We start from the raw sequence: 14,181 nt of genomic DNA, 5'->3' as shown, positions 1-14,181 counted from the left end.
CCAACTAGGAAATCGCGCATCACGAAAGATCACGGCTCGTAACGCCCGGATTAAAAAGTAAGACTTGCAATTTTTCTCTCCGTGCGCCGCGGGCCAGCAGAGGGGGGAGGAGGGAGGGGAGGCTGGTGTGTGTACGCGGTACCGTAATCTCACAAAAAAAAGTTACGAGCAGCGCGCGAGCTAATGAGAAAGGGGAGGCGAGAAGCAGAATCTCTGACCGTGAGAGGAGATCGGCGGCGTGGCTCTTAATTAAACGAGCCTTAGCATTTTCGTGTGTGTCTATCTGTAGCATGGAACTCGCGCGACGTCCACTCGTCGCCAAAGTTCAAGGTTCCAAGGTTCATGAGAAATACCAGCGCCATGATGTACGCACGTTTACATCGCGTTATCAGGAATTATTGATGCGAGCGGTATTATGGCGATGAGCGCGGAGGTAACCTCGTCGACGTCAATGGCGCCTCATTGTGCCCCCGTCATTGCGCGCAATTATTTATCCGCCACGCGCCCGATTATCACAGCATTATTCGGCAGATGTACAATGACTCATCATCAGAGAGAGTTATTTCTTCCGCGGATTGAGATCGCGCCTTCGACACAATCGCGGTCCAACTTCGTCGGCTCCGACGCTCGAGTTCTTCTCCGTTCAACTTCCGCTCCGTTCACAGAAGCACACCGAGGCAACCGTGTGTGTCTGATACATCGTAACGGTCCCGTGAGGTGACGTCCGCGAATATTTTTCGACGAAAGCCCGATCACACACATACACACATACAGAGTCGCGAGATTATACAGTGTGGAACGTTACAACGCTCGGCTCTGATTTGTTCCATTTCTTCTGTTGCGCTTACGTCGCTGTTGTATTAAGCCGTCGTATTTTATTCTACTAAAATTATTATTTGGATAAAAGAAAACTTCTTGACATAGTGACTAAAACATGTTAAAAAAATTACCGATCATTATTCTCTTCTCTTCCTCCTTTTCTTCTTCTCGTTACTGATTACTTTGTGTACCAAAATGAATATCTCTCCTACTTAAATAAATAAATAAATAAATGATTGCTAAATATTAATAAACAGCAATTAATAATAATAAATTAATCATGCAATATTTATCATGCAATATCATTGTAAGTTATTAATTACATCGTTATATTAAGTTGTCGTATATTATTCTACTAAAAATTACTATTTGAGTAAAAGAAATATTTTTGACATAGTGACTAAAGTATGTTAAAGTAATTACTGATCATTATTCTCTCCTCTTCTTATTTTCCCTCCTCTCATTATTGATTACTTTTTGTACCAAAATGAATATTTCTTCTAGTTGAATGAATAAATAAATAAATGATTGGTAAATATTAATAAACGGCAATCAATAATAATAATAAATTAATCATCATCATTAACCATGTAATATTTATTATCACTGCTAAGTTATTAATTATATTGTTATATTAAATCGCCATATATTATTGTACTAAAAATTATTATTTGAATAAAAGAAATATATTTGATATAATGACTAATATATGTTAAAATAATTACTAATCATTATTCTCTTCTCTTTCTATTTTTCCTCCTTTCGTTACTGATTATTTTGTATACCAAAATGAATATCTCCTCTACTTAAATAAATAAATAAATAAATGATTGCTAAATATTAATACACAGCAATTAATAGTAATAAATTAATAATATAATATTATCATTGTAAGTTATTAATTACACGGTTATATTAAGTTGTCATATATTATTCTACTGAGAATTATTATTGGAGTAAAAGAAATATATTTGACATAGTGACTAAAATATGTTAAAATAATCACTGATAATTATTCTTTTCTCAAATTACTGCTAAATATTAATTAAAAAATAGCAATTAACACTAACAAACTGATCAAGTAATGAATTATTTATTATCGTTATCAGCTATTAATTACATAACAGACGTTAGAGTAGTAGCGACAGCAATTATTACTAGATAATAGTTACTATACAGTAAAAATTACTAAAATGAAATTGTTTTAAGAACCTAGCCTCCCCCCTCTCCCGCGCAAATCCGAATAAATTTTACGGACGCGACGGTCGCATGTTGCAACATATTCTCCGCGCGAGGATAAGGAGAGGATAAGGGATTGATTTGCGGTACGGTTGCGCGAGCTAACGATAGGAGGAAGCGGAGAATCATACCGCCGCGCGCGGAGCAGAGAATCTCCGGGCGTGAGCGGAAAATCGACGTACCGTGAACACACATCTCGCAAGACTGCGTCTCCCGCCGCACGCCTGTAGTAGCATCATCATGCGAGCGGCCGGAGGAGCAGCTCGCATGAGCACAAAGAATTATTACATCTTCGCGGTCTGGTGCACGAGCGACGAGGCAGCACTGCTCTTAGTCATGCCATATCCAAAAGTGGACTCTGAATAATTGACGGCGGCGCGCGCAGGAAGCCGACCCGACCGTCGTCGAATTACCGAGAGATGCAACCCCCGCCGGATCCTTGAATAATACCAATTTTTCCGTGATTGCGAACACCGTGACTGACGGCGACGTGTGTGCACGTACCCACGTCCGTAGATAGGCTTGAAATTTTTCCTTCCGATTGAGACCTTGCTCAAAACAGGCGAATAACTCGCTCGCCATTCAAACATTCGCTCTTGAGATTCCGTCAACTCGGAATTTCAAGAGCGAATGTTTGAATGAAGTCCTGATCCCTGTGAGTGGATATCTCGTTAATTAGAATGCATTTGTTGTAGTGAGAAGCACTGAGAAGAAGACTTCTGTTGTCACAACAAATGAACGTTTGCTCTTTGATAATTGTACAGAGAACAAATCCAACAGTTACCGTGACAAATCATTTTTCGTTCTTTGTAATTTTAACAAATACATCGTTGGAAATGCAAATCATTTATGTTTATTGGATGTACAATTTTTAATAAAAACAATAACAACGTCTTGATATATACGTACCATGTACGTGACTCTTCTATAATCTATATTCTGAACTCCCATATATTGATAAAAGCATCTCTTCAAGTGATTTATAAGCTTTTTTAAGCAGCTACGAATTGCTTTTATAGACTTTTTTATTGACAAAAGTACGTTTACCCTTAACCTTACTTATCCTTATCTAATAGTTTATTAATTTTATATAATGTGTCGTGCTAAAAAATAGAGATTAATATAATAATGCGTTGCTCTATTTCTTTCTCTCGAATTCCTGCAAAATACACACACGCAAAATTATTATTTCGTTAACTCTTCTCTACCAATATTTGACTGGACGTAATGAAGCTAAATTTGAATCATCTGGTAATTATGATACGCGCTAGTGTAGCATTATATATATGATTTCATCAAATATTTTACATATTTTGCTATACATTATACGTTGACGAGGAAAAATTAATACAACTGATTTGCTTATACATAATTTCTAACCTTTGCTCATCTTCTGTATCGCCAACAAATAAAATATTTATTATTTGTCGGATTAACATAACAATATCATCATTTGTTTGCATTGTAAAAATTGTTGGTTAAAGCAACAAATTATTTGTTATCACAACGGAGTTATTTGCTGTCCCACATTAACTAACCATTTATTGCGATTACTGGTGTCTTATTAACCCAACAAAACCTTTCTTCTCAGAACGGTAGAATGAGGCAGAATCACTCTTCAACTTCGAATGAAAATATTCATTCTACATGAGAAGAATGTCCGATATACAGGCTGTCCGGGGTCTTCTGGAAACGAAAAATTGTGAAGATTAATCAGATCAAACTGAGAAGGAAAGTCAAATCGACAAGTTCAAGATTCAGGGTACAAAGTTCAATATATTCGTATCTATTGCTAGGCACGATAGCCGTCATATAATTATAGGTTAGGTCATTCCGAACAGAAAAGTTCTTTACCATTTTGCAAATAAGTATGCAAATTTTCAAATTAACAATTAAAAAAGCCTCTGGATGTAGTCATTTTTAATCATTAATAACTTAATAACTATTGCGATTTTTGCAAATGGTACTCGACTTTTTTTTTCAGTTTGATCTGATTAATTTTCACAATTTTCCAAAAGATCCCGGACATCCTGTATATTCAAAGCTTTGATAGAATTCCACGGTTAACGTGGAAATTCGAACATTCAACTAATTGGACAACCTCGGATTTTCGAACTCTAGTCGAAATACCGGAACTCTTAGAAACAATTTTCTACTTATTCAATCGTACGATTTGCGAGTCGTCGAAGTCCCGAATAGTATTTAAACGTTCGAGTGCTCGAGTTCTCGAATAATTTTCGAAATTTTGTCAGTCGGATATAACGCCTCGAAATTTTGGAAAACCAAAGCTTCGAAGATGCAATTTTTAGCCTTAATGACAAATCACTCAAACTTCCAATGGAAATTCACTCAAATTAATTTAGGTGACAAAATGACATCTCCAAAATATCCTTTTTCGAGTATCGACAATTCGCGACGAAAAAGAAAGCAAATGTTAATATTAGTGGTGACCTCACCGATTTCAATGACCTTGACATATGTTGTTAAGGATATGGCTCTGACTATTAGCAAAAAATTTTAAACGTTGCGACTGACCGATGCTTGAATCCGTGACACGGTGTATGTAAATATATATTCTTGAATGGATTTCCTAATTTTTCTATTAATTTTTAAAAATTTTAAACTGGCATAACCTAATTTTGGTACATATAATAGATTCATTTATTTAGGAAGGTGCAAAATTTTTCTTGAAAGCTGCTTGACTATCAAATTAGGTTAGGTTAGGTTAGTTTACGACTTTAAAAAGTCAATAGAAAAATTCTCCTTGATAACATATGTGAAAGTCATTGTGATCAGTGAGAAAGGTCACCGCTAATATTAATATTTACCGGGAAGAGTATCCTCCGGAATGTAGACTGCGTTATCTCCGTATGTTATACTTTCGTGATTAAACGGTACGAAACTTTCGCAAGCTGCGCTCAGTCCTGCGAGTGTGTGTTTGAGCAGGTCCATAAATTCATTCCCGATTGCTTCATTGAGCCCAACAACTGTCGCCGGCCGAGCAAGGTCGCTCATTCGCGAGACTCGGCGGCGGGATCGATGGTGGCGCGCGACGTGGCCGTGAATCCGTCGCGACCGTAAAGGATCTTCGCGATTATGTAACGTTGAGCCAATTGAGCTCTGCTGGGCGAAGGGATTATCTCTTAGGCCCTTGTCATCGCCCTTCGTCGGTTTCGTCGGTTTTTCCGTAGCTCTAGCTCTAGCTAAACGACTAAGCGACAACGCACTCGTCTGACCGTAATACACATCCATCCACTTCTTACGATTAGACGCAGCATCTGCGTGGCCTCCTCTCAGCACCTGTGTACACGAACGCGCATTATCTTCTCGCCGCAAAAAGAGAACACGCCTTTGTCATCCGTTCGACAAACTCACACATCAGCCGCACGAGCGCGTATCTCCTTCACGGGAAACGGCTATTTGTGAGACAAGCTACCTCGCGTGTCGCAGCTCCGCCGACGAGTGTCAAAATATTCCCGCGAATTTGCCGAAGAGGAGCCCGGTAAATCATCCTGATCAAGCGTCCTTTCTTATCGATCAGTTGGAGTTTTATCGTATATGCGCGTCGGTCGACAGTCCGCGAGATATTTTAAGCTCGTCGAATTTATGTTACTACGCGGTTTCGCCTTATTAATTTATTAATGCGACTTATCATTTACTTATTGATATAAACTTGTCTGATTGGTGTTACCGTTTAAATATTGTTTAGATCTGTTAACTTGTTAATTTAACTTATTAGGTGCGTGATTTGATAGTTTTGAGGGTTTTGCAAGAGATGGCACTCTCAATATCAGTTTTGTCGAAGACATTCCAATCACAGCTGTTGTTTCTTAATGCTTTAATATTAATCCATGATATTTAGTTATTTACTAACAATGGACAATGGATGGTAAAAATCGTGTTAATCCCATCTTAAAAAATGGGGCTTTCTAGAACATTTTCGACATACGTTGCTTTTGTTTCTTAATCAGAAGTAAATGGCGGCTGAAGGTCATAAAATTCTGATAGAAACTTATGGCGATGTCTCTCCATTAACTAAGACATGTGAATACTGGTTTAGACGATTCAAATGTGGTGATTCTAATGTTAACGGCAAAGATCGTTCGGGACAACTGAAAAAACTTGAAAATGCAAAGTTGCAAGCATTATTAGACGAAAATTCAGTGCACTTCGGAACTTGCCAGAGCATTAAATGTTGATCGTACAACAATTACTAAACATTTATATGACATGGGAAAGATTTACAAAGAAGGAAAATGGGTTCCACATCAATTATCGGAAAACACCATTGCTAATCGGTTGACCATTTAATTTGGTTGATCGCCAGACAAAAAATGGAAAGTTTTTTGTATCGAATTGTGAACTGGAGATGAAAAATAGGTCTATCTCGATAATACCAAACGAAAAAAATCATAGGTTGATCCAGACCAACTAGAAAACATCCACTTCAAAGTATTAGCAATATTCACGGTTCAAAGGTATTGTTGTGCATTTAGTGGATTTAAGGTGTTGTGTACTATGAACTGTTAAATCTGAATGAAACTGTCATCGCTGATCATTATCGAGAACAATTGTACAAATTGAAGCGAGTATTGGACCAAAAACGACCATCAATTGCGAGTAAACAACGCAAAATGGTTCTTCTTTGTGATAATGCTCGACCTCATGTTGTATTATCAGTGAAGCAAACGCTATTAAAGCTGAAATGGGAAGTTTTACCGCACTCCACATATTCTCCAGACATTGTTCCATCCGATTATCACTTGTTCCGGCCGATACAACATGGTCCAGAGGATATACACTTTCATAACCTCAAAGAAATGCCAAAATTTGTCGAAAGTTAGATCAATTCCGAAGAAAAATCTTTTTATCGTCGCGGAATCTGTCTCTTGCTAGAAAGATAGGAAAAAGTTAATAGAAAACGAAGAGAAATAATTTGATTAAGGTATTCGTTCATTATCTTGTTTAAGTAAATCAGTTTTTAAGAAGAAAACCCCTCAGAACTAAATCACACTCCTAATATTATCAGTCTATCAACATAATTTTGTGTAATTAACATGACAGTACTCGGGGGATAGAGTGGCGTTATCTCTTCTTTAGAGATAATTTTACTAATGTGGTAGATCTGAAAAATTATCGTATGTACCGATAGGGGGGGGGGGGAGGGTGGGACGGTAAGTAAATGCACAATTTGCATAATACTTTACAACATCAGATGGACCACAGCCTGCGGACCACCGTGTTCGTTGTTGCGTCTCGGAAGTGGCAACAGGAAGTTCTCGCGAAGAGAGACAAGACGAGGAGATAATCGCTCGGGATGAATTTAATCGCGAGATTCGCCGGTTCTCTCGTTCGCGTCGCGATCTTCTCGCTCGTGTTTCGCGCGGGGCGACGCGCGACGGGATTTATTATTAAAATGAGCAACGGCAGCCAGCGGCTTGCAGATGTGCAAGCAAGATGTGCAGCTGGTAGCGACGAGGGCAGTAGTGAAAGTGTGCGAGGAAGTCTCGGTGAACGAGAATCGCTCGCGCTATCTGTGCAAAGTGAGATGATAAAATTACTCTTCTGAACTGTTAACTTCGTAATTGGAGCTGCTGCTGATCGGAGATGCTGGAGATGCGGCTGATTTTCATTCGGAGCACACGCGATATCTTTTTCCTATCCAAGATAAAACCTTGTCAATGCGGAATTTGAATTTTCAGAAGTTGGGAAGCAAAGTAATCTCTAAATATGATGATGATGATGATGACATGGATTCTAGATGACACTATATTTATACAGAAATTTTCACAATTCGCGCTTACATAGAATTGCTTCTCATGAAAATGTCACTATTTTCTTAGCGAAAATGTCGAGGTCGCATTGATGGTTTTCGAGATACAAACGACTGAAAAAACTCGTTTTTCGCGAATGAAGTTTCGGGCGGTCGAAAGGAAAACAAAATTATTTTCTGCTGTTAATTGCAAGTGCATTTTTTTTTGCTTTATTCAATAGAACAGAATTTTCATCTAAGGCTTAGTTTTAAAAATGTATATAAAAATATATTGGAAACTGGAAATTCGCTGTAAAAATAATGAACTTCCCCGATAAGGGAAAATTGTCAAAAAAATTCTTAAATAATAATAGCACATGATTACGCCGAAAATATCGATATAATATCTCACAATATATCGATGTTTTATTTGTATCTTGTCTTGACATTTTTTCTTTACACATAATTCGCTGATTCTATTTTAATCTTCTGTAATAAGGTAACATAAAAGAAACATTTCTTTTATACAAAGTGATGCAACAATTTACACACACAGGCAGCAGCAACTTGTATATCGTCAGAAAGACTATTTTATAATATAAGACAAGATTGATTTCTTCAATGTGACAAGGAAATCAATGAATCGAAATCAATGAATCGAAAAATTACTATCTTGGGCTTTATTTTTATGATCCATAAACGAAAATTTATTGGGCTCACGAGAAATCCGTATTTATATAATTAACTCGTCATAAAATGTGTTATTTAAAAAATATATTTAGTAATAAGAAATCAGGAGCGAGAAACAAGATGCATTGCACGATGCTAAATAGCGGAGGTGTTCAGACTGAGAGATCGTTACACAACTATCTTGGGTAAAACATCGTTTACAGAGTTCGCCTTATTGCTTCCCGCGCGCTCATTCGCTAATGTTGTTGAATTATCTCCTTAATAACTATTGCGGAATCTTACAAAGTGAAGAGGCCTTCCTATGCAGTTTCATCCGCTCCACCAGTATACGAACGTCATGCCATTAATTAATCATACACCTCAACGTGTATCACGTGACTCTAGTGGAAAAATAAAGTCTGGCTCCATAAATTGAAATTTGAAATATTTCACACATGGCACGAGTTTCATGTAACGACTACCGATGCTGACAATAGACATGAATCAATTAAAATCCTGGCTGCCTATAAAATAACCGGCGAATCAAAAAACGGAAATAACCACAATCACGATATACAAGGCATCCGGTATTTTTCGGAAACGAAAAATTATGAAGATAGAATCAGATGAAACTGAGAAGAAAAGTCAAGTGCCATTTTGCAAAAATCGCAAGATAGTTATTAATGATTGAAAATAATAATCTAGAGGCTCTTTTAATTGATAATTTGAAAATTTACGTACTTACTTGCAAAATGATAAACTTTTTTGTTCAGAATGACCTAACCTACCAATACATTACGACTATTGTGTCTAGATATGAGTATATTGAACTTTGAGCCTGAATCTTGAACTTTTCGCTAGACACAAGAGCCGTCATGTAATTGTAAGTTAGGTCATTCTGAACAAAAAAAAAATCCTTTACCATTTTGCAAATAAGTGCGCAAATTTTCAATTAAAAGAGTCTCTAGATGTGGTCATTTTCAATCATTAATAACTTAATAACTATTGCAATTTTTGCAAAATGGTACTTGACTTTTCTTCTTGGTTCCATCTGATCAATCTTCACAATTTTCGTTTCCAGAAGATCCCGGACACTCTGTATATAATAACGAAGAATTCAATCGATCGATGAAATTAACTATCAATCACTGTATAATCAATCGAATCCAAGCGATTGATCGACACATACGTTACACATCGTGGATCAATCCATTTTTACAATATCAGTAAAGCGAAATTTATTAATAAAATAATAAACCCAACAATAATCACGATACTTGCAGAGTTTCAGTTTAATATTTACTCTAGTTTCTCCGAATGTCTCCACCTCATTATGTCGAATGCGTTTCCGATTGACCACTGCAAAATCCCGCTACCCAAAAGCTCAGCAATGAAAGTAGCTTTGAAAGTGCAGAGCAAAGCTTGAAGGATACGGACAGGTGGCATGAGCGCAAACCTGCCGATTAGATTCCCGCTGACTTGAGGGCGCCGATCTTTAACTCCCGGCCGGAAATTTTAGTCGTTATCGATGTATTTAACCCTTGTGCACTTTTTTACCTGACGAATTTTTGTGCAATCTTGCATTCATGTGTTTTTTGGGTTGCTAATTATAAATCTGAAGTCAAAATTCAAAAAATTCAAAATAGCAGATCCAATATGGCTGCTAAGCAAGTAATTTGTTTATAAAAAATCCAACATGCGAAAAATTCTGGAAAAATACATATTATATTTTGACATGTGAAGAATATTCAGTAAAATCTTCGACCTCTAATCTTACATACTTTCCATGAAATAACTTTCCTTAAATCGCATTTTTTCAGCTTTATTTGTTTATAAATGATCAAAAATGAACAATCGGATAGGAAAACCATGGAAAACATGTAAAGGAAGTATTAATATATCATAAAAATATGAGATTATATTTATTTGTATTAAATGTACAACTTTGCTTCCGCCGTTTTCCTATAGATGGCTGTAGCAGTAAATAGTGGCCGAAATAAATAGATCATAGACATCATGCAATAAACTTGAGCATCTGTCAACATAACCCCATAGAAACATTAGTCGATTTGTGTCTGCATCATAAAGTTATTCTCGATTGAAAATGTCAGTTTACGAGCCAAATTCTCGTCATTTGCGGGAGGTTTTAATTTTCTGCTTCAATATGAAGAAATCTGCGGCTGAGGCTCATCGAATGCTCTCAAATACTTATTATTATGGTGAGGCAGCTATTAGTGAAAGAACGTATCGTGAGTGGTTTCAACGCTTCAAGAACGGTGATTTTCACGTCGAAGACCGGCATAGCGGTGGAAGAGAGAAGGTTTTCGAAGATGCAGAATTGGAGGCATTACTTAATGAAGACTCGTGTCAAAGTCAAGAAGAATTGGCACGATCATTGGGAGTGACTCAACAAGCAATTTCACAACGCCTCAAAGACATGGGAATGATTCAGAAGTAAGGAAATTGGGTGCCGTACGAGTTGAAACCGAAAGATGTTGAACGGCGTTTGTTTGCTTGTGAACAGTTGCTTGAAAGGCAAAGACGGAAGGGATTTCTGCATCGCATTGTGACTGGGGACGAAAAATGGGTTCGCTACGATAACCCCAAGCGCAGAAAAGCATGGGCATATCCACGTCGACGGCCAAACCGAATATTCACGGCTCCAAGGTCATGCTCTATATTTGGTGGGACCAGCTCGGCGTAGTGTATTATGAGCTGTTAACACCGACTGAAACAATCACAGGCGATCGTTATCGAACGCAATTAATGCGTTTGAGCCGAGCATTGAAAGACAAATGGCCGCAATACAACGAGAGACACGATAAAGTGATTTTGCAGCATGACAATGCTCGACCCCATGTTGCGAAAGTGGTCAAGACATACTTGGAAACGTTGAAATGGGAAGTCTCACCCGCCGTATTCTCCAGACGTTGCTCCTTCTGACTATCACTTGTTTCGATCAATGGCACACGGCCTGGTTGACCAGTACTTCCGATTTTTATGAAGAAGTAAGAAATTGGATCGATTCGTGGATCGCTTCAAAAGATGACCAGTTTTTTCAACGCGGGATTCGTACACTGCCCGAAAGATGGGAGAAAGTAGTGGCCAGCGATGGACAATACTTTGAATTATAAATGTATAACCAGTTTTTTACAATAAAGCTTCAAATTTCGGAAAAAAAACGGCGGAAGCAAAGTTGTACACCTAATATTAAATTATAAAATATACAGTATATATTGTAAAAATGAAAAATAAAAGATGATAAGTATACTTATCATTGCCACACAAAGCGTTAGTGTGAGTTTTTCCAACTCTTTAGTTGAGCCAACCGATAGTTAAAAGTAGCAGAGTAGCCAACTTAAATTTCAAATGCCATAAACACTGTCATACTGAGCCTCAATGTACTATTTTGAATCATTCTATCTTACTGTCCCATATTTTTCCAACTCTCTCTTATCGACAAATGTGCCGAAACGCGACTTTTAAATCACTAAATAAATAATAAAAGAGAGCTAAAAATAGCCCTTATCACTTTTTCTCCATTTTATTACAATAATCTCGAGCCTTCAACGTGAGACAGAGCGAGTAAACCACGATCAGAAAATTGAGGTTAAGCATGAACAATCCATTAAAACCTAAGTTGGCATCCTTTTAACTGTCGATGAGGTTAACCAGTCACTGAAAGTTAACTCTTTGTTAACCTTAACTCTTTGAAGCATGATGGGATCCTACAATCCCACCTTTTCTCTCTTCATTTTTAATTATTTAAGCTATCTTTTTGATATGTTCATCCAAATTTTTTTCACTTCTAAAATATGTTAGATATTGATATACGTACTAAAAATGTAAAATGTCCATTTTTTTATTTAAGCATCAATAAATAAATTGCATAAAATTATATATTGTTCAGTAAAAATCTATTTAACGGTGATCTATAAAAACAGTCGTAATGAAACTTGTTCATTTTACGTTTTTGAGGTCGCCGATTACGAATCCGGGGTCAAAATTTCGAAATTTAACATGGCGGATCCAATATGGTGGACAAAAATATTCAAAATCCCTCAATTTCGACAGAAATAGGTACATGGAGGTTTTTCGGGTCACTGATCATGAATTTGTTATCAGATTTCCGAAATTAAAATCCATAATATCAGTTGTCTATGATCGAAAAAACATATATATATGGAATTTGATATATATCCATAATATCATATCAAAGTTAGCCATTTGAAGTCGCCATATGGAATTCGCCATTTTGAATTTTAAAATTTTGACTCCAGATTCGTAATCAGCGACTCAGAAGGCCCCTGTATACATAATCAGTTTCTTTTATTATTGCATAGAAAAATTCACACATCAAAGGGTTAAAGAGCCCCCATTGAGGAGAGGAGATTGGCCGCGCGTACGTTACATTTTCTTCCGAAGAGACGACAACGAGCGACGAACGACGTTGCCCGCCGCGCGCGCACAGGAACGAGCGGCGATCGTGCGCGGGGATACAATGGGAGAGCGACGCGCAGCTCACATTCTGTGTCCCATATACGTGGTATAACTCGGCGGGCCCCTCGCGCGCGCGCGCGCGCGAGCGAGCGAGCGAGCGCGATACGCCGGGCCCTCGTGGATACAATGGTCTGCGCCGGCCGGAAGCGAGCTACCTGTGTCCCACGTGTGATGCAGCTTCCCGACGAGTCCGCGGCCAGACTCTCGAAAGTCGATACGATCCCACACACGTGCGTGTGTACGCGCGCGACGGCATACTTTTGGCGCCACATGGGACGAAATCAAGTTCAGGTGAACGTCCCAATTGGTGACAACTGCGCCCATGTCCCCTTGGCGAATCGCCCGACGCGGCTTCACCGTCCTAAATATATGCTCTTACTCGAGATTTTATGTACTATCGGTTGTAATAGTTTCAGATAAGATTAATCACCTTTGTGTGACGCAATGATAAGTGTACTCATCACCTTTTTCTCTTTCATTTTTACGATGTATTGTTTACAGGTTAAAGAAAATAAGTATGATTTCTCATATCTTTCTGATATATTAATACTTACGTCCCCGTGATTTTTACATTCGATTGTTCATTTGCAATCACTTATAAACAAATAAAATTGAAAAAGGCGATCTTCAGAAAAATATTTAATTTTTTAGAAAACATTTAAGACCAGAGACTGAAAATTGTACCGAATATTCTTCATGTGGTAAAATATAATATATATTCTTTCCAGATATATATCTTTTCGCAAGCTAACTTTTTTTATAAACAAATTATCCGAATGAATTTAAATATAATTATAAATCTGACATGAAATTCGTAATTAATCTGGATCTGGAAAATCTTTATCGTGTATCTTGATTTATTTAGATTTACACTAATTTATGCCTATGCAGCCATATTGGATCTGTCGTTTTGGATTTTTAAATCTGACTTCAGATTTGTCAACGACCTAAAAAACATAGAAATCTATCAGGAGATCTATAGAGAAAATGTGCTTTACAAAGGGATAAAAATCGATTTGGAACATTGGATTTACAACTTACTGATGAGCTCGAGAAGTTATTCGCCGACATCTTACAGGTTTATGATTAGCATCGGATGTCTGTTTATTAGACCTGTGTAATTATTTTTATTTAACTGAAAATATTGAATATTCTTCGAAAGTGAACTGTCATATTCTCGCTTCAATTATTTTTGCGAGGGG

The sequence above is a fragment of the Harpegnathos saltator genome, unplaced genomic scaffold (genome assembly GCF_003227715.2).
Source record: "Harpegnathos saltator strain DR-91 unplaced genomic scaffold, Hsal_v8.6 scaffold111, whole genome shotgun sequence".
Classification (NCBI taxonomy): Eukaryota; Metazoa; Arthropoda; class Insecta; order Hymenoptera; family Formicidae; genus Harpegnathos; species Harpegnathos saltator.
The sequence above is the reverse complement of the archived record's forward strand: the minus strand, read 5'-3'. Positions refer to the sequence as shown.